Raw genomic sequence first — 26142 nt, forward strand, 5'->3', positions numbered from 1 at the left:
ACAGCAATATCTGCTACTACAAAATCAAACACAGCTTCGTCCACACTGATTTCCGGAAGCTTGTCCATTTTGGCGCCAACAGTTCTGTGTAAAAGAGGCAAAATATGTATGCATTGGACAGCACATCAAAATCTTATTAAACATTAAATAATTTAATCAGTTGTACGAGGAGGCCACCACCTTGTTTACTACAAAAAAATAAACAAATGATTTTACCTGAAATGAAGAGATGGGACAAAATCCTCATTGGAGCTGTCCCCATCTTCCAAGCCCAAAGTACTTGGGTGACCCCAAAAATCATCCATGACAATGCTGTGAATTAAACATGTATAAACACATTTGAAATATTGTATAAATCAGTGGATCTATATGATACACAATAAACATTACTTACTATGTATTCCTCAAATCATTCACCGCCTCTTCATCTGGTGAATCTTGGTCTTCATGTTTACTGATATCCAGGGAATGCATGCTGCAAGCATAACAATAAACACATGACCAACTACATAAACAGGTGGAAAGTAAACAGAAAAGAAACATATCAAGCCAAATCAAATATAAATACGGTACAATACAGCATGAGGTGCAAGGCAAGCTCACCTGGATTCTAAAAGCTCAATTTCTCCCTCTCTAACCAGCGTTTGAACACCAATCTCATTAGCATTCATTTCTCTGATTGAAAAAATGAACAAACCATCAATCACTTTCTGCAATATCGACATTGTCTGAAATAATACTGCTTTGGAAGAAAAAACTTACATGTCACGATCCGACTCCTCGCCTATACTGGACACCACTGGTTGTGGTGGTCTGGACTGGCCCTTGCGTGGCGTGGACGTTGTCGCTTGCCAGCGCTTGTAGCTACAACAAAATCGAGAGTACAGGCGGCACCTTTACACAATGTGTAAATTTTCTACACAATGTAAAAATGAATAAACATTGATGACTAATGCTAATACATTACAAAATAAAATGATTCGATATACTCTAGTTAGCAGACAGGTATTTTTGACTTATGCTAAACACAAATGCAGAGACAGATCTTGGTTATTAGCCTAGGTTATTATGTAGCACTATAAGTCCCGACGTAAAATGCATATATGACAATAGTTGTCTGTCAAGTTTGACACTTATAACGTGAACAAATGTTTATAGCAGCAACCTAATACAGCAGTTAGCAATCTAACGTTGTCTCGCTAGCCAGTCAGCTAACTAACGTTACCACAGATGGATTGAATACATTTATAAACACTAACAAGAATAAGGAATAAAGAAAACAAAGAGTTTCTTACAATTGCATTAGTAGAAACGCCAGGTCAGCATCTGTTTTGCATTGTTCACTATCCTTTAGCTCTCGCCACTCATTGAACGCTCGACCAATATTAACTCTCGTGCGGTCCCTTACACGGTCAGCAAGTTTTTTCCTCTCCTTCACCTCCTCCGACGATAAACGTCTTTTTTGTCGTTTCGCAGGTAAACGAGAGTGATCCATCGTCGCCATGATCGTCGTTTGTAATAGCTAGTATTGAGGGGGGCGTGTGTGTTTATGTCGAATTGCCGTAAAGCAATCCGTGTTTCGCGCTCGTTCTCGTTCCCGTTCTCGCTTCTCACGAGACTTCCAATTTCTATCTTGCCGGGACGGTAGCCCCAAAGTTGCAAGGTTGGTTTTCCGCCTGGGAACGCTGGGGGGAGCGGGGAAAGTCACCAATATCACCAGAACAGGTTGTTTAACCATCCAAATGATTTCTAGACAGTTTTATTAAGTTAAAAAAGTTACCAAGTTCTCCTTTAATCACAATTTCTCAAAATTTCTTGGCAGAAAAAGTTTAGGAACCACTGGTTGAAATCTTGTTTTCTTGATTTACCACAAGTACAATGCTTTCACCAAGCCTCAGAGACAACACTATCTTGTAAAGTGGCTAACGCAGCATAATCAGATGCAGCTTTATTTGTAGTAGCGCGAGTTATTTGAGCGCTTGAAAACACAAGTCTACTAGATAGTGTGCACGCGCCAAACGTGTCTTTTTGCGGTAACAGCCAAGGAGTTTGAAACACGCGAATGCGCATTTTCTTGCTAAAACTAAATGTACCTTCGGCGGCTAGCTTCGCTGCCTGTCTGACTTAGGCTGGTTCTACCAGACTCTCGTACATTTCATTTGTACAGAGAGTCTGGCCTCTCTCCATTGACAAGCGTTAACTTCTTTGTAGGCGGGAACTCTGTTGAAGTTTAAAACTATTGGATCTGCCCAGAGTCACTCTGGATCTGCCATAACCAATCGCTAACCTTTGGTCATGACGTAACCCTACAACTCAAACTAGCGCACGACCTCAACGTCATTGTTCTCAGCCACTCCCTCTGTTCGCTGATTGGACCGCCAAAAAAATGATCGGAGAAAACCAAAGAATACACCACAATCCCAGACGTAGTACTGAAGGGAAATAAAAGTGAGCGGAAGTACGCAGGAGGGCGGAGCCAGGCTAGGTCTGACTGGTCTCCGTATATGATTCGGAGGTGGTCTTATTCAAATAGATAGCTATCTACGTAGAAACCAGCTGCAAATTTAAACCACTCACTGGGTGACATTGTTTCAGACTCAGACAGCTTATAACAAACTGGCTACGTGTTTTCTTTTCAGCTTTTCTGAGCTGGCAGACACGCCAGAAACCTAACTAAATGCAAAAAAAGCTACGAAAGTGAACATTTCATCCGATGTCCCCTTGAGAGATACTGTATGTACTTAAGTAAGAATATTTTTTCTGATCTCAAACAACCCCTCCTTGAACTGCCACCTTACCGTGGTGGAGGGGTTTGAGTACCCGAACGACCCTAGGAGCTATGTTGTCTGGGGCTATATGCCCCTGGTAGGGTCTCCCAAGGCAAACAGGTCCTAGGTGATGGGTCAGACTAAGAGCGGTTCAAAAACCCTTATGATGCCTACAAATTCGAGGACCGTGACGTCAGGCCCGGGGTTCGGGCTCGTATGCGAGCGCCTGGTGGTCGGGCCTCCCATGGGGTCCGGCCGGGCTCAGCCCAAAGGAGTGACGTGGGGCCACCCTCCCGTGGACCCACCACCTGCAGGAGGGACCATAAGGGGCCGGTGCTAAGTGGATCGGGCGGCATGGGCGGCATCGTCCCTGGACACGGAATCTAGCTCTAGGGACATGGAACGTCACCTCTCTGGCGGGGAAGGAGCCTGAGATTGTGCGTGAGGTTCAGAGATTCCGACTAGAGATAGTTGGGATCACCTCTACACACGGCTTGGGCTCTGGAACCACACTCCTCAAGAGAAGATGGACTCTTCACCATTCTGGAGTTGCCCATGGTGAGAGGCAGCGGGCTGGTGTGGGTTTGCTTATAGCCCCCCAGCTCAGCTGCCATGTGTTGGAGTTCACCCCGGTGAACGAGAGGGTCGCTTCCCTGCGCCTTCGGGTCGGGGTTAGGTCTCTCACTGTCGTTTGTGCCTACGGGCCAAACGGCAGTGCAGAGTACCCGGCCTTCTTGGAGTCTCTGGGAGGGGTTCTGGAAAGTGCTCCGACTGGGGACTCCGTCGTTTTACTGGGGGACTTCAACGCCCACGTGGGCAGCGACAGTGACACCTGGAGGGGCGTGATTGGGAGGAACGGCCCCCCTGATCTGAATCCGAGTGGTGTTCTGTTATTGGACTTCTGTGCTAGCTACAGCTTGTCCATAACGAACACCATGTTCAAGCATAAGGGTGTCCATCAGTGCACATGGCACCAGGACACCCTAGGCCGGAGGTCGATGATCGACTTTGTGGTTGTTTCATCTGACCTCCGGCCGTATGTCTTGGACACTCGGGTGAAGAGAGGGGTGGAGCTGTCAACTGATCACCACCTGGTGGTGAGTTGGATCCGATGGCGGGGGAGGAAGCTGGACAGACTCAGCAGACCCAAACGTACTGTGAGGGTCTGTTGGGAACGTTTGGCCGAATCCCCTGTCAGAGAGATCTTCAACTCCCACCTCCGACAGAGCTTCGACCAGATCCCGAGGGAGTCTGAAGATATTGAGTCCGAGTGGACCATGTTCTCCACCTCCATTGTCAACGTGGCCACTCTGAGCTGTGGCCGTAAAGTCTCCGGTGCCTGTCAAGGCGGCAATCCCCGAACCCGGTGGTGGACACCAGAAGTAAGGGATGCCGTCAAGCTGAAGAAGGAGTCCTATCGGGCCTGGCTGGCTTGTGGGACTCCTGAGGCAGCTGACGGGTACCGACGGGCCAAGCGGACTGCAGCCCGGGTGGTTGGGGAGGCAAAAACTCGGGCCTGGGAGGAGTTCGGTGAGGCCATGGAGAAGGACTATCGGTCGGCCTCGAAGAGATTCTGGCAAACCATCCGGCGCCTCAGGAGGGGGAAGCAGTGCCCTACCAACGCTGTTTACAGTGGAGGTGGGCAGCTGTTGACCTCGACTGGGGATATCACCGGACGGTGGAAGGAATACTTCGAGGATCTCCTCAATCCCGCCGTCACGTCTTCCATTGAAGAAGCAGAGGCTGAGGGCTCGGAGGCGGACTCGTCCATCACCCAAGCTGAAGTCACCGAGGTAGTCAAGAAACTCCTCGGTGGCAAGGCACCGGGGGTGGATGAGATCCGCCCCGAGTACCTCAAGTCTCTGGATGTTGTGGGGCTGTCTTGGCTGACACGCCTCTGCAGCATCGCGTGGTGGTCGGGGACAGTGCCTTTGGACTGGCAGACCGGGGTGGTGGTCCCTCTTTTTAAGAAGGGGGACCGGAGGGTGTGCTCCAACTATAGGGGGATCACACTTCTCAGCCTCCCCGGGAAAGTCTATTCCAGGGTACTGGAGAGGAGAATCTGGCCGATAGTAGAACCTCGGATTCAGGAGGAACAGTGTGGTTTTCGTCCCGGTCGTGGAACACTGGACCAGCTCTATACCCTCTACAGGGTGCTGGAGGGTTCATGGGAGTTTGCCCAACCAATCCACATGTGCTTTGTGGATTTGGAGAAGGCATTCGACTGTGTCCCTCGCGGCATCTTGTGGAGGGTGCTCTGGGAGTATGGGGTTCGGGGCCCTTTGCTAAGAGCTACCCGGTCCCTGTACGATCGGAGCTGGAGCTTGGTTCGCATTGCCGGCAGTAAGTCAGACTTGTTCCCGGTGCATGTTGGACTCCGGCAGGGCTGCCCTTTGTCGCCGGTTCTGTTCATAATTTTTATGGACAGAATTTCTAGGCGCAGCCAGGGGCCGGAGGGGGTCAGGTTTGGGGACCACACGATTTCATCTCTGCTCTTTACGGATGATGTTGTCGTGCTGGCCCCATCAGACCAGGACCTTCAGCATGCACTGGGACGGTTTGCAGCCGAGTGTGAAGCGGCTGGGATGAGAATCAGCACCTCCAAATCCGAGGCCATGGTTCTCAGTCGGAAAAGGGTGGTTTGCCCGCTTCAGGTTGGTGGAGAGTTCCTGCCTCAAGTGGAGGAGTTCAAGTATCTTGGGGTCTTGTTCACGAGTGAGGGAAGGATGGAACGGGAGATTGACAGACAGATCGGTGCAGCTTCTGCAGTAATGCGGTCGCTGTACCGGTCTGTCGTGGTGAAGAAGGAGCTGAGCCGCAAGGCGAAGCTCTCGATTTACGGGTCAATCTACGTTCCTACTCTCACCTATGGTCATGAGCTGTGGGTCATGACCGAAAGGACAAGATCCCGGATACAGGCGGCCGAAATGAGCTTTCTCCGCAGGGTGGCTGGGCGATCCCTTAGAGATAGGGTGAGAAGCTCGGTCACTCGGGAGGAGCTCAGAGTAGAGCCGCTGCTTCTCCACATCGAGAGGGGCCAGCTGAGGTGGCTCGGGCATCTTTTCCGGATGCCTCCTGGACACCTTCCCGGGAAGGTGTTCCGGGCATGTCCCACCGGGAGGAGACCCCAGGGAAGACCTAGGACACGCTGGAGGGACTATGTCTCCCGGCTGGCCTGGGAACGCCTCGGTGTCCCCCCGGAAGAGCTGGAGGAAGTGTCTAGGGAAAGGGAAGTCTGGGCATCCCTGCTTAGACTGCTGCCCCCGCGACCCGGCCCCGGATAAGCGGAAGAAGATGGATGGATGGATGGATCTCAAACAATTTCTAAATTATGATGTGTAGATCATTGGTCATATCATATGTATACACTTGTAAATTATTCCCAATTTTGTTTTTAGAAAATGGAATACTATGGTGCAAGTTCACGTACTACACGGCAACGAATCAAAACAAAAGTGCAAGAACATTTAATGAGCCTGGCTGTGGATGCTTTGGAAGTTCTTGATGAAACTGTGGAGCAAAGAATGGATGATGATCAGGATTTTGACAATGATACATTGGATCAACTGGATTTTACACTGGATAGTGATGAAACAAATGACTCATTTCAAGATACTGACAAAGAGGAAATAGAGCCTCAGTTTGACATGAAGACAAAATTGGCTGAATGGGCAGCTAGTCAGAATATCTCTCAGTCTGCCTTGTCAAAATTACTTCAGATACTTATAGTGGAAGGTCTTAATTTACCTAAAGATCCAAGAACACTTATGTCTACTTTAAAAGACTGTGAAGTCAAAAAAATGGGAAGTGGGAGTTATTATCATTTTGGCCTTTGTAACGCAATATGTGCAGAGCTGACCAATGCACAAGATGAGCTCACAGACACATTAACTCTCAGGCTAAATGTTGATGGAATACCGCTTTTCATAAGCTCCAATGCACAGTTGTGGCCCATACTTGGTAAAATTAAGGAGCTACCTGGATCAAACGTGTTTATGATAAGTCTCTATGCTGGCCCATCTAAACCTTCATCAGTTCATGAGTTCATGAAAGGTGTTGTTGAGGAATTTAAAAAACTCACAAAGGAAGGATTGTACTTCAATGAGAAACATTACTGTGTTCCCCTGCCTGATGCATTTATATGTGATGCTCCAGCAAGAGCTTTTCTTAAATGTATAAAAGGTCACTCAGGTTACAGCTCTTGTGAACGTTGGGTGCAGTCTGGTGTTTATTTAAATGGAAAAATAGTGCACCCAGACATGGAAGCAGCCCTCAGAACAGATGCCCAGTTTGATGAAATTATAGATGAAGAACACCATCGTGATGTATCACCTCTTCGGGAGTTGGGAGTGGGATTAGTTACATCTTTTGTTTTTGATTATATGCATTTAGTGTGCTTAGGAATTGTCCGTAAACTTGTTTCACTGTGGGTCAAGGGACCCTTGACATGTAGAATTTCATCAAGTGTCAAAATTTGCCTAGGAATTTCTCAAGAAAGCCACGGTCACTTTACGAATATAGCCACTGGAAGGCTACAGTTTTTGTTATACGCGGGCCCTGTTGTGTTGTTTAATACATTTCCTAAATGTTTATATAGAAACTTTTTAGTCTTATCAGTTGCCATGAGAATTCTTTTGAGTCCGGATCTGTGCAGTAACTATTGTGATTATGCTGAAAACTTGCTGAAATGTTTTGTAACTATTTTTGCCAAAATCTATGGGAATTAATTTCTTGTATATAACACACATGGTCTCATACATTTGGCACAAGATGCTCGTAAATATGGGTTTTCCATTCGAAAATTACTTGGGACAATTGAAAAGGATGGTTAGGAGACCTCAAAATCCGTTTGAGCAAATTGTGAGACGTGTGGGTGAGAGACAAACTTTTAACAGACACACAAAAGGAACATGTGAAGAACAGTTTAAACAGCCACATTTCTCTGGTCCAACAAATTTTCCACATGCACACAGTTTAAGCAATACAAAGTAATGATCATCAGCTGCTCTCCGGGAAACAACTGCTTTGAAATTGACTGGATGAAAGGACTGTCATTGATGTCTTCCCTACAAGCTGGATTACTGGACCCAAAAGAGATGAATGTTTTTGGCCTACTGGTAGAACTCTCTGTATCAGCAAGGCTGTAAAAAAAAAAAAAAAAACTCCTGAAGCAGACTGGACAAAGTACAGCATACGCATTATAGGAAATGCAGGTAACATGAAAGGATCATTTGCTTGAAAAGATTCCAGATGGTAAGCTTTTTTTCCCTCTAAATGTTTTTTATTTTATTTTACAGAAACATATGCTGCAGCAAGAGCTAAACTTAGCAGGGCCGAGGACACCTCAAATTTACAAACTGACACTGAAATGCCGAAGAAGTGCAAAAGATTGTAAGTAAAAACTTGTTTTTTAAGTGATGCTAGGATGTTAGGAGCTATACAGACTTGCCCTGCCAAAATATTCACAAAAAGTTACTGTTTTCTATAGAGCCATTTGCAAAAGTTTGCAACACGTTGCAGTGTACAGATTATGTATACTATAACCTATTTCCTTTGTGCACCACTGCCATTTTATTATAAAGAAAACGAGAGTATAGATGCGGACGGATTAGCTCAAATTTTGGCTTTCTTTAGGACAGTATACCTCCAATATTACGCCAGGTTTATGTCTGCTTTAAATGTGCTGCTTTACAAGAAAGGCAGATATATCTTTAATAATTCATGCACATCTATACTCTAGTCTATAGGTTATAGTATACATAATCCGGACACTGTAACACGTGCGCACGAGAAACTATTGCATGCTCACAAGAAATGTTTCTCATGAGCACAAGAAAGGTTAAAAATTTTAGAAACCAGACTGTAAATTGGGGTTTTAAACTACTCTTTATTGTCAGAACTTACTAAACAACAAATAAAAAACTTGCTACAAGCTGTAATAAAAACTTTATGAAAATGTAATGACAGAATTATTCAAAACATCGACATACCTTCTGTTTACTTATATTTATTTTGTGCTAACTAAGAGTTGGGAGAAAGTACCTTACATGTTTGTGCTGGTAAATATATGACAAATTTGATTTTGTTACTGAAATGTACCTTTAATGTCAACTGCTTAAGGTTTAAGAACCCCAATTTTACAGATCTGACACAAGTGAAGAATCCGGTCAACTCAACAACATTACCACCCAGAGCGTCGTCACCAACAGACCTGACAGCCAGAGATTCACTGTTATAAGACCATCAAACACCGGACCAGCCGCACAGAGATTCCTTCCTACAGGTGGGTTTTGTGCTAATATTGTCAAATACACACATGGTTTATATAAACAGTCAGTTATGTCTAAAGTGAAAGTGAAAATCAGATTTGTGTCTGTATATTACATGCACACATGAGTCTTAAAGTGACAGACAGCACACGCTGGTTTCTGTCTTTTGCTGAACACAAAAGAAGATAGTTTAAAGAATGTGGTTAACCAAGCAGTTGCTGGTACTCACTGACTTACATAGTATTTTATTTCCTACTATTGAAGTAAAAGGGGACCCGCAACTATTTGGTTACCCACATTCTTCAAAATAACTTTTATGATCAACAGAAGAAATAACTTCATTCAGGTTTAAAACAACTTGAGGATGAGAAAATTATTACAGAATTTCCATTTTTTCATTATCTTTTATACAGTAGCTTTAAGAAACCATGTATAATTTATACAGTGAAGTCTACATGGTGAATGCTACTCTTAAATATTATACTATGGTAAAAAAAAAAAAAAAAAGCACTATTTACTTTGAACAAAGATAAAATAATAAAATGTATCTTTGTCCACTTTGGCCTAATTGTTTTTTCTTTTATATTTTGTTACATTGTAAGGCTATGGTTTTAACATAGGGAAATTAGTTTGGCTGTGCTGCTCAGTCACTTGCAAAACAGTAAAACCAACATGAAAAAGAATCATGATATTCCTGAACAAAGTCGTGATATGATATTTTTGCCATATCGCCCACCCCTAGCTACAGGACCAGCCAACACCGGACCTGCCGCACAGGGATTCACTGCTGCAGGACCTGTCGGTCAGAGAATCGCCACCACCGATTATGCTATGTTCGTCAAGCTTTTAACCCTCCTGGAGGAAGTGAAAGAGACTCAGCGAGTGCATAGCAACATGTTGAATGCTTTGCTTAAGCAGCACAACCATGAGTCATTGCCCAATGTTCCTGAAGAAGCTGTCTTTCCTCTAACAACAACAGAAGAAGTGGAAGCTATGAATGAAAAGTTGTTTGACCCAAGTGTCACAGGTCGGGGTGGGCCAAGCCAGACTGCACCCACCCCTGGAGACCGGGTACCGCCTCGAGGAGCGTGTCAAGGGACCAAACAGCACACAGAGGATAAAGGAATAACAATTTCTTTATTGAGTTAAAAGCAAATAATTTGAAAAGTCCTAATTAAAATCTTCCTTCTTGTCGCCAGAAGCAATTCGATGGGCCCCTGGACCGGAGCGAGACGAACGTTCGTGGACACCCTGCGGCTCGTCGGAGAGGAACCAAGGAGGACACACACCATCCAGGTAGGTCACTGGGTAGGTACTCTTTACAGGGCTCACAGGGACGTCTTGGCTACTCGGACCCCATTCGGACTGGAACCAGGTAAATACTCGTGGTGAGGATGGAACGAGTGCCGGAGGCTGCCCAGAGGTAAGTATCCAGAGGACGGGGATCCGCAATTCAAACGGGTCACAGGGGCGCCGGTGGCGAGCAGGCCGGGCCAGGAGGGGACCGTGGACAGCAAGACGACACTTTGATTGAGCCACGTGCCGCGGCTATTCTCCTTCCTTCCGAACAGCAGCAACAATTTGCAACACGGGCACGGAAAGCCACCCGGCAGGAGGACACTTCACTTTGACTGTGCCCTACAACAATACAACAGGGTTCAATGGTTCAACAAGATGCGACGCTCAACAGTGATACCTTCTCTCCTTCTGAACAGGGCGGAGGCTTTCAGTGGGGACAGGTGGGGACCACCAGGCGGAGGAGACGCTTGAGGGAGACACTCCACTTGACTGTACACTGTAACCAGGTAACAGGATTTAACTTCCCAACAGCATATGGAACGTTCAATTGAAATACCTTCTCTCTTTCTGAGCAGGGCGGAGGCTTTCAGTGGGGACAGGTGGGGACCACCAGGCGGAGAAGACGCTTTGAGGGAGACACTCCACTTGACTGTACACTGTAACCAGGTAACAGGATTTAACTTCCCAACAGCATATGAAACGTTCAATTGAAGTACCTTCTCTCTTTCTGAACAGGGCGGAGGCTTTCAGTAGGGACAGGTGGGGGCCACCAGGCAGAGAAGACGCTTTAAGGGAGACGCTCCACTTGACTGTACACTGTAATCAGGTAACAGGATTTAACTTCCCAACAGCATATGGAACGTTCAATTGAAATACCTTCTCTCTTTCTGAACAGGGCGGAGGCTTTCAGTAGGGACAGGTGGGGACCACCAGGCGGAGAAGACGCTTTAAGGGAGACGCTCCACTTGACTGTACACTGTAACCAGGTAACAGGACTTAACTTCCCAACAGCATATGAAACGTTCAATTGAAATACCTCCTCTCGTACTGAGCAGGACAAGCCTTCAATGGGACATTTAGAGACCACCAGACGGAGAGGACACTTGAGCGGGACGCTCCACTTCGGCTGTGCACTGTAACCAGGTAGCAGGGTTTAACTATCCAACAGCATATCAAACGTTCAATTGAAATACCTCCTCTCGTACTGAACAGGACAAGCCTTCAATGGGACATTTGGAGACCACCAGACGGAGAGGACACTTGAACGGGACACTCCACTTCGGCTGTGCACTGTAACCAAGTAGCAGGGTTTAACTATTCAACAGCATATCAAACGTTCATTTCAAATACCTTTTCTGAACCGGACAGCGACTTTCGATGAAGCATGTGGAGACCACCAGTCGGAAAGGATGCTCTAAGCAAGACACTCCACTTCAGCTGTACACTGTATCGATGCAACAGGATTTAACCATTCAGCAGTAATAAAACATTCCGCTGCAATACCTTCTCTCGTTCCAACCAGACAGCGGCTTTTGGTAGAGACGTGTGGAGACCACCAGACAGGAAGATTGCTTTAAGCAAGACGCTCCAGTTCAACTGTACGCTGCAACAATGTAACAGGAATTAATGGATCGGCAGCATTCACAGAGTGGGACTGTCTCAAATGGTAAGTTGGACGCTGGATGTAACGAACCCCGTTCAGAGACAGCGGGTGAAAGACTATAGAAGCGAGTGCACAGCAGACTATCAATACTTCTCCACACGATAAACTTCACTCCATAACACAAACCGTGTGAATCGTCACTTCAGGCACTGCATTCCACTCGCACACGTGCATTCGGGCCAGCACTCACCCACCGGTCCTTCCCCCACCAGATCGACTCTCGTCTCTCCACGGGCTCCACTTCTCTCAGAGACAGTCAAACGGATGTAGTAATCGTCACATTCAGTGCAGGAAGAACAAAAGTTGGAGACAGATCATTAATTCACTCGGTGTAATACTTCACTCGTGCCACACGCTTTCCAGACTTTCCACACCACTTCAGTGTCAGTGCATATAAACAACGGATCAAATACTCATCACTTTGCGTCTTTCCCACTGTTGACGATATCCCCTGGATCTCATCGACAAAACCTCACTCTCTCATGTCCACTTCTCGGCTTCAATCCTCGCCCCGCTTCACAGTCCAGCTTCAAATATAAACAACCCGCCGACAGAACACAGTAACTCACGGGAGGAGAACCACCCCGACCGTCTGTTTCCTCTCTCTTTTTAAAGCCCCATCCTAATGTGCGTTCCTCTCACAACACTCTCCGTAATTCTCCTCACCTGCTGTCAATCAGGCAATTGGCCTCGCTGCCATGGCAACAGATTTCGCGGTGTGATGACGCGACCATCCACAAGAGGTCTCCAAATAATACTGCCTTCAAGAGGATTTTACTCTCTCTCCTTATCTGGCTTTTGTCACACCGTGACATACCCCCCTGCCAAACCGTTCTAGTCCCTAGAACGGGATCCGGACACCCAATCTCCATACCTGGATGGGGGTTGTCCCCGGTTCTCCCTTTGGGACCGTCTTGGCGGAGAATTCGGTTCCTCTGGCCTTGGCCCTATCCCCACTCTCTGAGGGACCACAGCCCATCCCACCACGGGAGGCATCCACACTGGTTCAGCAGGCGGTCTCTCTACAGCTGGTTTGGGGTAATTTGGACAAGGGCGCATCAGATTGCGGTGGAGCACCCGCTCTGGCCCTGCTCTCCCTTCGGGACGAATGGCATACACAGGCTGATCAAGGCGCGGCTGTCGTTGGATCACATACGGCTGGGGCTCCCACCGATCACTGAGCTTACCCTTTCCTTGTCGTCGGTTGTCTCGAACTAGAACTCTCTCTCCAGGCAGTAATGGTGCACTTCGTGCCGTACGGTCATACAACCTCTTATTCTTGGCTGCGGCTTGGTTAATTCGGTCTGAGACCCGTTCATAGGCCAGTTGAAGGCGTTGATGGTGTCTGGTCACCCACCCCGTTACGCTGCCTCCTTCTTCAGCCGCCGCAGTCCCCAGCAGTAGGTCCACTGGCAGCCTCACATGCCTTCCGAACATCAGGTAAGCTGGTGCGTAGCCGGTCGTACTATGAATGCTATTATTGTATGCATGTACCATCGCCGGGAGATTGTCCACCCAATGTCCCTGTTGGTCACCTTCCAAGGTCCCCAAAAGACCAATCAGCGTCTGGTTAAACCTCTCACACCCTCCATTCCCTTGAGGATGATAGGGCGTCGTATGGGTCTTCCTACATCCATACAATTGACACAACTCATGTACTACCCTGGATTCGAAATTGGGTCCTTGATCCGAATGGAACACTTCAGGGCACCCGAAGGGCTGGATGACATGCCTCCACAGGGCATTAGCGGTAGTGATGGCGGTCTGATCCAGAGTTGGGATGGCCCAGGCATATTTAGTGAATAGGTCTGTGATCACTAAGATGTTTTGGATACGGTCGACCGGCCTACCCAACGTCAGATAGTCCATAGCGATGATATGCATCGGTGCTTTGGCTCGAATGGGGACCATTGGAGCTCGAGGCTCTTTCCTGGCTTTAAACAGGGTGCAGCGCGAACAGCCCCGCAGGTAGGCCCTCGTAGTTCCCTCCATCCCAGGCCAGTAGAAGTGGCGTCGCAAGAGTGCCGTCGTCCTCTCCTGCCCTTGATGACCAAGCCTAGTGTGGTAAGCCTCCAACAGGGCATGACACCTCCCCTCGGGAACCACTACCTGACAGACCGGGTCACCCGAGTGTGAGTCCTGGAGGGACCGACAAATCACCCCCTCCTTCAGATGGAGCCTCTCCCTCTGGCCCAGCAGGCCTCTCACAATTCGATTTTGAGCCCGGCGTTCCGCACCCTCCGGCCAATTGCCCTGCTCCAACCAGGCCCGGACTATTAACAAGTCCTCGTCTTCGCCCTGCCACATCCTCCAACGCTGTGGATCCCATCCCCAACTTACAGGCGGCTCCTCCGGTGGCTGCCCCGGTGCCTCCACAATGCCCACCATCATTCCCTCGTCCCGGTCGGCCTCCAGCGTGGGTCTCAGATCTTCCGGCCCTCCTTCAGGCCACCTAGACAGCACATCTGCGTTGGTATGTTCCCTTCCTGGCCGATACCGCAGCTGATAGTCAAAGTTGGCCAATTGGGCCACCCACCTCTGTTCTACCGCCCCCAGCTTGGCGGTTTGCAGGTGTACCAGCGGATTGTTATCGGTCACCACGGTTACCTTTGCTCCCCATAGGTAGTCCTTGAACTTCTCACTGAGCGCCCACTTCATGGCCAGTAACTCGAGCTTGAAGGAACTATAGTTGGCATCATTTCTCTCCGCAGGGTGTAGACTCCGACTAGCATAAGCGATGACTCTCTCTTCCTCCTGTTGTTTCTGGGCCAAGACAGCCCCCAAGCCCAGATGGCTAGCGTCCGTGTAAAGAATGAAGGGCTGTGTGAAATCGGCATATGCCAGAATGGGTGCTTGTAACAACTCTTGCTTGAGCTTCTGAAAAGCAATCTCGCATGCCTGATCCCACTCCACCACTGGGGACCCCCGGCCCCGGACATGTCCCGTTCCACCCAGCAACTGGTTCATGGGTTTGGCGATCTTGGAGAAATCCTTAATGAATCTCCTATAGTACCCCACGAAACCGAGGAAGGATCGAACCTGGCGCACAGTCTTTGGGGCCGCCCACCCCTGTACGGCCGACACTTTCTCTGGGTCCACAGCGATCCCTGCCGCACTTACAATATGGCCCAGGAACTTTACCTCCTTCCGGAAAAGCTGGCATTTATCCGGTTGGAGCTTCAGCCCGTACTTCTCCAGAGAGCGGAACACCTGCTCCAGGTGCTGCAGGTGAGACTCAAAATCGGGGGAATAAATAATCACGTCATCCAGGTACACCAGGGTGGTATCCATCAGCTGGCTCCCTAAACAGCGCTGCATTAGTCGCTGGAACGTGGCCGGGGCGTTGCAGAGGCCGAAGGGCATCCGGTCCCACTCGTATAACCCAAAGGGGGTCGTGAAAGCCGTCTTCTCCCGGTCCTGCTCGTCCACCTGCACCTGCCAGTAGCCGCTCGCCAAGTCCAGTGTGGAATACCAGGCCGCCCGTGTGAGGCTAGTAAGGGAATCCTCGACTCGAGGCAATGGGAAAGCATCCCGCTTTGTCACTAGGTTCAACTTCCGATAATCCACACAGAATCTCCATGCGCCTGTCTTCTTCCTCACCAGTACGATCGGGGCCGCCCAAGGGCTGCTGCTCTCGCGGATGATCCCTCTATTCAACATCCCTCGCAACAGAGCACGAACCTCAGAGTACAATGTTGGGGGCACCGGTCGGTAGCGTTCTCTACTGGGTGTGGCCCCTCCAGTGGGAATTTGATGCTTAACGATGTTAGTACACCCATAATCCTCATCGTGGGTGGAAAACAACTGTGGCCATTTTGATAGAAAAGCCTTAAGCCACCTTGTCTGATCCTCCTCCAGCCCTTCTCCCCGTAGGGACTCACCTCCAAGGTGGGCCGGCAGTCCTTCTCCAGCCTCCCTGCTGTGCACCCCCGTCTGCGCCAAAGCAACTTCCACTACGGTTGGGCCTACTTGGCTGAACTTGACTTCTCCTGGCTCTTGCACTTGCCACGGTTTCACCGAGATGACTCGGGCTAGACACTGATGACGATACAGTTGGATTGGAAAAGGATTCGTGTTCCGAACTCTCACCCGAATTCGGCCTCTTTGGGCGGATGCCAGTCCTCTGGCCACCTCCACCTTAGGACCTTCGTTGTATGGTTCCACCAACACCCACTCCTCCGGGTGATAAAGTCTAGGGGGCACCCTGACCCAGACCATCGCCTCGCTTCGAGCCGGGACGGACAAAGCATAACGGCAAGCCACTCTCCCAGTGCTCTCCCGGTCCTCCTGCTGCTCGGCCAGGCAAACCCGGCGACAGTCTGCCCGAATACGCTCCCATTCTCTGCCCTCAGATGTCACAGCCGCTCGGGCCGACCCACGCTGGAACAGCTCTTCCCAGCAGTCGGAGATGACATTCATGCCCAGTAGGGCGCGATGAGACCCCAGACACACGTCACGAACCACCACCACTCCCTTCTGGGGTACAACCATACCGTAGATCTCCAGGTCTGTCACCACATAACCCACATACGGGATATCGAGCCCATTGGCCCCTCGCAGAGTTAACCAGGGGGCCTCAGTCGTCGGCCGGCCCTGGGTGCCGAATAGTTCCCGAACCAGGCTCTCCGCAAACAGAGTGACTTGCGACCCTGTGTCCAACAAACACTGCACCTTCTTGCTGTTGACTCGGATCGTGATAACCGGACAGCGGCCCACTAGGCGTTCTTTAGACAGTCCAGGAGAAGAAGGGTCTGAAAAGGGGGTCCCGACCACTTGACCCACAGTGGCCGGAGACTCTAAAAACCCCCTTGCGAAGCGCGTCTGGAAGGGCACTGACGGATGTAATGTCCAGCTTCTCCACAACCGTTACAGATAGGACGCCCCTGTTCATCCCACTGGAATCGGGGACCCATAGATCGGGCGAAACGACGCCCTGGAGGGCGACTCCCGTCAGAATAGGCCCGCTCCCGCGGCGAAGGAAGGGAATGGAGGCGTTCTCGGCGGAGTTCTTCGACAACAGATTTGGACAGATCAGACATTTGTTCACGGATATCCCTTTTCAATTCTTCCCGGAGGGCATGCTTCCAATCGGAGGTGGCAGGGGCCGAAGGCCCACTAACAGCATTCGCCACCAGACAGCTGGGAGGATCCACACCTTCGGTGTGATCACGCTCAAGGGCTAGAGCTTCTCGCCGCAGTTCTTCAAACGTGAGGTCAGGATTTCGTCTCAACTGCACCCGCAGGCTCTGACGTACTGGGCCCTCCCGTAATCCTAGCAGAAACTGATCTCGCAGTAGGGTCTCCTCGTCGCCCAGGCCGTGGTCCTGTCTTCCCCTTAGCCTGGTAAACTGTTCCCTCAGTTGCAACGCGAATGGCCGAACAGTTTGTCGAGGCCCTTGCCTACAATTAAAGAATTGGGTTCTCAGGACAGCTACCGGGGTGGTATCTCCGTATTGTACCGTAAGGAAATCAAAGATGGCTCGGACTGTGGTGCGGGTTGCTTCCGGTGCTGCCTGTACTTCTCTTCTTGCTTCTCCCTCTAATGAATTTAATACGAACTGTACCTTCTGCAGGGCGTTCAGCCCTTGGAGCCCTGCCAGGTATTCCACCTGGGCCTTCCATGCTGACAGACTTAATTCTGACCCCGGACCTCCGTACTTCTGGGCCCACGGGGTCCCCATAAAAAAGGGCATAACTGGCTGTCTGGCCACTGGCTCTTCTTCCTCGGCCATTTAGGACCTTGATCGCTCCACTCGAGACGGTAACCCTGCCGACTACGCCAAGTTCTGTCACAGGTCGGGGTGGGCCAAGCCAGACTGCACCCACCCCTGGAGACCGGGTACCGCCTCGAGGAGCGTGTCAAGGGACCAAACAGCACACAGAGGATAAAGGAATAACAATTTCTTTATTGAGTTAAAAGCAAATAATTTGAAAAGTCCTAATTAAAATCTTCCTTCTTGTCGCCAGAAGCAATTCGATGGGCCCCTGGACCGGAGCGAGACGAACGTTCGTGGACACCCTGCGGCTCGTCGGAGAGGAACCAAGGAGGACACACACCATCCAGGTAGGTCACTGGGTAGGTACTCTTTACAGGGCTCACAGGGACGTCTTGGCTACTCGGACCCCATTCGGACTGGAACCAGGTAAATACTCGTGGTGAGGATGGAACGAGTGCCGGAGGCTGCCCAGAGGTAAGTATCCAGAGGACGGGGATCCGCAATTCAAACGGGTCACAGGGGCGCCGGTGGCGGGCAGGCCGGGCCAGGAGGGGACCGTGGACAGCAAGACGACACTTTGATTGAGCCGCGTGCCGCGGCTATTCTCCTTCCTTCCGAACAGCAGCAACAATTTGCAACACGGGCACGGAAAGCCACCCGGCAGGAGGACACTTCACTTTGACTGTGCCCTACAACAATACAACAGGGTTCAATGGTTCAACAAGATGCGACGCTCAACAGTGATACCTTCTCTCCTTCTGAACAGGGCGGAGGCTTTCAGTGGGGACAGGTGGGGACCACCAGGCGGAGGAGACGCTTGAGGGAGACACTCCACTTGACTGTACACTGTAACCAGGTAACAGGATTTAACTTCCCAACAGCATATGGAACGTTCAATTGAAATACCTTCTCTCTTTCTGAGCAGGGCGGAGGCTTTCAGTGGGGACAGGTGGGGACCACCAGGCGGAGAAGACGCTTTGAGGGAGACACTCCACTTGACTGTACACTGTAACCAGGTAACAGGATTTAACTTCCCAACAGCATATGAAACGTTCAATTGAAGTACCTTCTCTCTTTCTGAACAGGGCGGAGGCTTTCAGTAGGGACAGGTGGGGGCCACCAGGCAGAGAAGACGCTTTAAGGGAGACGCTCCACTTGACTGTACACTGTAATCAGGTAACAGGATTTAACTTCCCAACAGCATATGGAACGTTCAATTGAAATACCTTCTCTCTTTCTGAACAGGGCGGAGGCTTTCAGTAGGGACAGGTGGGGACCACCAGGCGGAGAAGACGCTTTAAGGGAGACGCTCCACTTGACTGTACACTGTAACCAGGTAACAGGACTTAACTTCCCAACAGCATATGAAACGTTCAATTGAAATACCTCCTCTCGTACTGAGCAGGACAAGCCTTCAATGGGACATTTAGAGACCACCATACGGAGAGGACACTTGAGCGGGACGCTCCACTTCGGCTGTGCACTGTAACCAGGTAGCAGGGTTTAACTATCCAACAGCATATCAAACGTTCAATTGAAATACCTCCTCTCGTACTGAACAGGACAAGCCTTCAATGGGACATTTGGAGACCACCAGACGGAGAGGACACTTGAACGGGACACTCCACTTCGGCTGTGCACTGTAACCAAGTAGCAGGGTTTAACTATTCAACAGCATATCAAACGTTCATTTCAAATACCTTTTCTGAACCGGACAGCGACTTTCGATGAAGCATGTGGAGACCACCAGTCGGAAAGGATGCTCTAAGCAAGACACTCCACTTCAGCTGTACACTGTATCGATGCAACAGGATTTAACCATTCAGCAGTAATAAAACATTCCGCTGCAATACCTTCTCTCGTTCCAACCAGACAGCGGCTTTTGGTAGAGACGTGTGGAGACCACCAGACAGGAAGATTGCTTTAAGCAAGACGCTCCAGTTCAACTGTACGCTGCAACAATGTAACAGGAATTAATGGATCGGCAGCATTCACAGAGTGGGACTGTCTCAAATGGTAAGTTGGACGCTGGATGTAACGAACCCCGTTCAGAGACAGCGGGTGAAAGACTATAGAAGCGAGTGCACAGCAGACTATCAATACTTCTCCACACGATAAACTTCACTCCATAACACAAACCGTGTGAATCGTCACTTCAGGCACTGCATTCCACTCGCACACGTGCATTCGGGCCAGCACTCACCCACCGGTCCTTCCCCCACCAGATCGACTCTCGTCTCTCCACGGGCTCCACTTCTCTCAGAGACAGTCAAACGGATGTAGTAATCGTCACATTCAGTGCAGGAAGAACAAAAGTTGGAGACAGATCATTAATTCACTCGGTGTAATACTTCACTCGTGCCACACGCTTTCCAGACTTTCCACACCACTTCAGTGTCAGTGCATATAAACAACGGATCAAATACTCATCACTTTGCGTCTTTCCCACTGTTGACGATATCCCCTGGATCTCATCGACAAAACCTCACTCTCTCATGTCCACTTCTCGGCTTCAATCCTCGCCCCGCTTCACAGTCCAGCTTCAAATATAAACAACCCGCCGACAGAACACAGTAACTCACGGGAGGAGAACCACCCCGACCGTCTGTTTCCTCTCTCTTTTTAAAGCCCCATCCTAATGTGCGTTCCTCTCACAACACTCTCCGTAATTCTCCTCACCTGCTGTCAATCAGGCAATTGGCCTCGCTGCCATGGCAACAGATTTCGCGGTGTGATGACGCGACCATCCACAAGAGGTCTCCAAATAATACTGCCTTCAAGAGGATTTTACTCTCTCTCCTTATCTGGCTTTTGTCACACCGTGACACAAGATTCATGTCTAGTGTTGTAGGTTCATGGTCAGTGTTCATGTTGCTTGTTGGTTTTTATTTTGATCATTCTGAAGCTGACTTACGCATATCATCTACAAATCATTCTGTCTGTTTGTACTTAGGTTGCAATGGTTGCAGATGTTGGTGGTTCTTCACTAGATGATGCCACAAGAAGGATGATGAGATTCCTAATTTCAAATGAATTGGCAATCCAGAGTACAGTCTGTTTGGCCGTCATGGCAAGAAGAGATTTAGAGATCTGCGCCTTTTTGAGGTCATATATGGTAAGTGTTTTATTGTTGTACTCGCATAAGTCAAGTGAATTTCATTTGTGTAATACTTTTAACAATACGCACGCTAGTGCTGCATGATTAATCATATTTTAATCATGATCATAATTTGGAATTAATATTAGGAATTTTGTGTGTAAACTTTTACTTTTATGCAGGTGGATTGAAGAAGAATTCATTGACTAAAGATGTCAAACAGAAACAGGCAGAAAAGGCTCTCACCAAATGGTTCACTGGTGCTAGAGACAGGGGTGGAAACAGAGCCATTAGAGGACAACAGGAGAAAATACCATCTCCAGTACAGTGAGAATTTTTTAAGCCTTTTTTTTATAACACGCCGACTTTTTGGGACTTTAGCTCCTTCAGCGTATCCCCCAGAGTTAGATAAGTCCATACATACCCTTTTCATCTCCGTGCGTGCCGTAACTCTGTCTGACGCACCCACCTCTAGCCTAGCTTAGCACAAAGACTGGAGGTAAACAGCTCCAGCTAGCATACTGCTCCCAATAAATGACAAAATAACGCCAACATTTTCCTATTTACGTGTTGTGATTTGTATAGTCACAGCGTGTACAAATAACATTTCTGAGAATATAGTTCCCAGTATGTATACGGTTAGAAGATGGCTGTGTCTCATGTGACCTTGTTATTTGTACACAATGCGTTCCAGGTGCGGTGCGTATACAGCAGTGCAGCGATCGTTTCCGCACCAAGTCTATTTCTGCTGTGCTGCACTGAATTAAAGTGACAGCGCATGGTTCGTGGTCAAAATGAACACAGATTGACATGAAAATATAATAATCTCACCATAAATGCATTTAATTAAATAAAATGTAGTAATCTCACCATATATGTATTTAATTAAATACTACTATTTTTCACATTCATCTTTTTACTTTAAGACCGGGGTAAAGCAAGGAAAACTACACTTTACCTCAGTAAGGCGACATAATGAACAACACTCGTCTGATTCGTGGAGGTGGAAAAACAAGTTCTTTGTGACATGCAAGATTTATTGTATTTAAATTTAAACGCAAGGAGTATTTGTGAAACAGGCGTAAGAGTTTTGTTCTTCTTTAACAACGGACTCGTTAAAAATCCCATCAAGCAAATAATCTTACGTTTTAATTTTTTTTTGTTTGATATGTTTTAATACTAGAACGTGAACGTTTCCCTTTTTGCAAAGTTACATTTGTTTCAAAACCCTCCATTTTTACTTGTATTATATTTATTTATTTATTAATAATGTGATACGAAAATGTGATCCGAACCTTTAGTTTTGTGATCCGTTACACCACTAATTTGCATATATTGGCGCTATGTGTCTGTGTAGAGACCTGTAAGAGAATGGAATGTGCATGCATGGAATGTATTTGCATATATTGGAGCCTCTTGCTCTGCCATTAGATACAGTCATGGTCAGAATTATTGGCACCCTTGGTAATTATGAACAAAGAAGCATGTAAAAATAAATCTGCATTCTTAATAATTTTGATCTTTTATTTTTTAAAAAATCAAACCTTTCATTGAAGTAAAATGATTGTAAATGTGGGGGAAAAAGGAGTCTTCTCCTACAATGAAAATTGTCTAAATTTGTAATTTAGTTTAAACAACTGACAAGAGATCAGAGACCATTCCTCCATACAGAATCTCTTCAGATCCTTCAGATTCCCAGATCCATGATGGTGCCTTAAACGCCACGTTGTCCTCCAGAGTCCCCAGCCGTAGAACCCTGACAAGCCCATAAAATGAGGCATCACGTACTACAGAATCCTCCAGGATCCTCTAAAACACGACCTTCAGCAGACAACACTGAAGACACCGCAACAGCAAATAAGCCCTTGCTAAAGGACTCGAGCTGAGAGCTGTGAATACCTCGATACCGCCATTAAAATCTCAATCCTTCTAGCTCCAGTCCCAAATAGCGACCCGCAATCGATTACAAATTCGACTGTTTGTGCCCGGTGTCTCGGTACATACAACGCTGTTGTTATTCACAAAAGAGTCCACGTTCGAGAAACCAGGGATTGAGATGGACTTGAATTGGAGTGATTTTAGCTTTGAAAATCAAGATCATGTAAGTTAGCAATAGTCGATGGGCTCCTTAAACGAGATTTATAAAGCATCAACAGGCCATTTAAGATAAAATAATAAGATTATTTTTTACGACAAGTAGACAAACACCAACAGACTAACGAGCCGCCATCTTGGAAATGATGGAATGATTTAATAAAAAGTGATCAACAAATTCTTAATTCATGGACACTATATTTTATGTATGTTATGTGCAGGGCTCTGTGTTGTACGGGAATAAATGTTATTAAATGCAGTTGCAAATGTTTTTTTTTTTTTTTAATCATTTTGTCAAAGTCATCTGGTCACGAAATTGACAAAGTATATAAATCCATGTGTTAGAAAACTTGGCACTATTGTTTTATTTATTGTGTAATAATCTAAAATACAGGCTGGTACTACACAGTATAAAGCCGCGTTTCCACCGCAGGAACTTTCCCCAGGAACTAGGAACTTTGGGCTGGTACTCGATGTGTTTACACCGCAGGAACCAGGGTCTAAATGAAGTTCCGGGTAAATATTTCCCCCTCCGATAGTCCCTGCTCACGAGGTAGTACTTTTTCAAAGTTCAGGAACTTTCAGGGGTGGGACTTGTGCGCTGCACAAGCTGATTGGTTGTGTTCACGCCGCATTTTGGTTGGATGACTCCACGCAGCATTTTCTTTATTTTTAACCTCCCTTTTAAAAAGTGGCTTCATGCAGTAGGAAGTTGTCTGTCTGCAAATATGGAATTTAATAAAAAAAACTGGGGGACTGGCGACGAGTTTCAGGCTTTATTATTTGGGTATTTGTGGAAGAGGAAACTTTCTGCGCGTTCGTCACAGCCATCTCACGGCCAATGTCTGCAATAGCTGATAACATACAATTATATATCTAACGTTAGCATTACGAGCTCTGAACACGCTTTATCAGTGCTCGTCTCTTTTCTGCCACAGCTTTTAATATTAAGTCATTATGTTTACACATTGTCATCTATTGCAAGGCAAACCATGTTACAAATTTACTATAACAGGATTGAAATAGCGCTTTGAGGTTGGTAACAAAACTATTTACAAGACTGTCACTATTTATGATTGATAGACGGGGTTCAGGCTTTTTTAAAGCGTATTTGCGCAAAAGGAAATTTTTGCGCGTTCGTCCCAGTCATCTCACAACATACCTTGTCTAATTTTATACGCATACGAGCTTTGAAAGCTTTCTGAACACGCTTTAGTATCAGTGCTCGTCTATTTTGTTATGTTAATTACCTCGTTAGTAAACCAATAACTGCAGCACAGTTTGAATCTCCTCCATACTTATAAATGTGGCGCTCAAAACTGATTAGCCTACTGTCCGTCGCAGACTGGGAGGAGCAGTTGCGCGCAGTTTACCTTCCCGGTACTTTAGACCGCGGTGTAAACGCAGAAAGCAACCGGTCTGGGGCAAAAAAGGTTCCTGGGAAAAAAGTTCCTGGGACAAATTGTTCCGGGTAATTTCGGTGGAAAAGCGGCTTAAGTTATGCACTGCTGTCCCTGAAACATTAAGCATTTATAATTTAAATAATAAGCTCAGGGGACCAGGGCGGAGACGACGGCTCAGGGGACCAGTCCCACCTCAGGGGACCAAGCCTTTTGTTCTGGTATATAAGGGTAAGTGGCAGAGCAGTCTTTGGGAATCTGTAACCAGTAAACCCCCATGCAGTGCTGTGTCAGTGTCATCTCAAGTCTTGCACTCAGAACACACTCACACACCACTGTGTGTCTCTGTAAGGTACACATTTCTTATACTCTTAGAGTCATCTTTGAGCAATTGATGGTGTGTATTTATTATTTATGAATTGGCTTTTAATTGTTTATATTTGATTTATTCTGTATGACTCTCAAATTAATTTTTTCTAGTATAGATTAATGTGGAGTCTGGTGTTTCCGCAAATCAAACCGAAGGCGCTAATGAATGGAGCACCTCATTAAGGAGACCTTCTGATTTCTGACTATCACTGACTTCGGAAGTTGCAGTTCGTGACTATAAAAAAATACACTTTTTGTTATGAGTCAGCAGAGAGCGACCACTTAAAGGTAAAATAGTTTAATCCTCTACTTCAGAACTGACTAGTTTGTGTCCGTGAGCTTGCGATGTTCGGTCGACGTGCAGTCTCAAAGAAATGCCCTTAATGAATGAATAATTGAAAGTATGGGATATTCAGAATAATCAAAGATCTAAAGTGAAGTAATATTGAAACTAAATTCTAATAAATTAAGTGAACTTCACTGGAGCGCTGAAAAGACACACACGCATTATCCCTTCGCCCACACCGTTGGATTGCGTTGTTGGGCCGACACCATTGTTCTGGTAAACTGTGTTAAAATCATCTGCATAAGTGAGCTTATTCATTACCAGAACGAATCAAGAATATATTTTGTAATGTGACAATTTTTGTGTATCCAGTGACATCAAAAGTAGTTTGAGATGACAAAATATTTGCTGCTGAAACTTAAATCTATGACTTCACACATAAAAATAATTAAGACATTTGTGATTATTTAAAACAAAAAGTCAATAATGATGTAATCAAACTTTATTGATCCATTTTTATCTCTTTCTTTATCCATTCAACAGGAGTCTTTTTGCAAGAGCTTATAAAGAGATGACACATATGGAGAGGAGTATACTGTATAAAGAGTGTTTTAGGCGTTAAGTAGAAGGTAATACAGAACTCTGCAGTTTACAAGCAGTAAACATCATCATCCCAGGTGCGTGCGTGTCACGCTCTGTAGATCATTAAGAAATGGCAGGTGTAGCAGAGGATGTCACACTTTGTGGTGGGTCTATTTTCTCCAGTCGTTTCTTTACGCTTTCGTACGCCTTTTGCCACTCCTCCTTGGAGAAAGAGGAAGGACTAACCTCCAGAAACCTGTAGGCATCTTTGGTTTGGAGCTTAAAGATGACAGATGCTTTTTTACCTCATCTGTTGAAAAGAGATGGTATTCATCCCTCCTGGGATGGTGCTGCTCTTCTCTCTAGCAATTTGGCTCATAGTCTTCGAGATAAAACATGACAAATTGGGGCCCCAGGTCAGGAAGCAGACAGACTGGCTAAACCGACAGTCTGCTAGCTGTCTCACGTCACCAAGGTCAGATAAATCCCATCACATAGAGCCTCTTTCACCTAGCTATCATCATATAGAGACTGTCTGTTCCCCGAATTTGGAAATCCCCAAAAAACGTTTCAACCCATCTAAGGTTAAAAAAAAGTA

General features: G+C 47.2%; 1 protein-coding gene and 1 long non-coding RNA gene across 2 annotated transcripts in view; both read right to left on the reverse strand.

The window, feature by feature from the left end:
- The window catches only part of LOC311289282 (uncharacterized protein), a 333082-nt gene that overhangs the window by 101843 nt on the left and 205097 nt on the right, over window positions 1-26142 (reverse strand). The gene's annotated exons all lie outside the window — the stretch shown is intronic.
- LOC311289772 lies at window positions 244-675 on the reverse strand. The gene is made up of 3 exons (XR_014627227.1): window positions 604-675; window positions 395-475; window positions 244-312 (listed from the first exon to the last, which is right to left on the reverse strand). It is a non-coding gene; the product is annotated as an uncharacterized lncRNA (long non-coding RNA).

This window comes from Rutilus rutilus, assembly GCF_951802725.1.
Source record: "Rutilus rutilus genome assembly, chromosome: 4".
NCBI lineage: Eukaryota > Metazoa > Chordata > Actinopteri > Cypriniformes > Leuciscidae > Rutilus > Rutilus rutilus.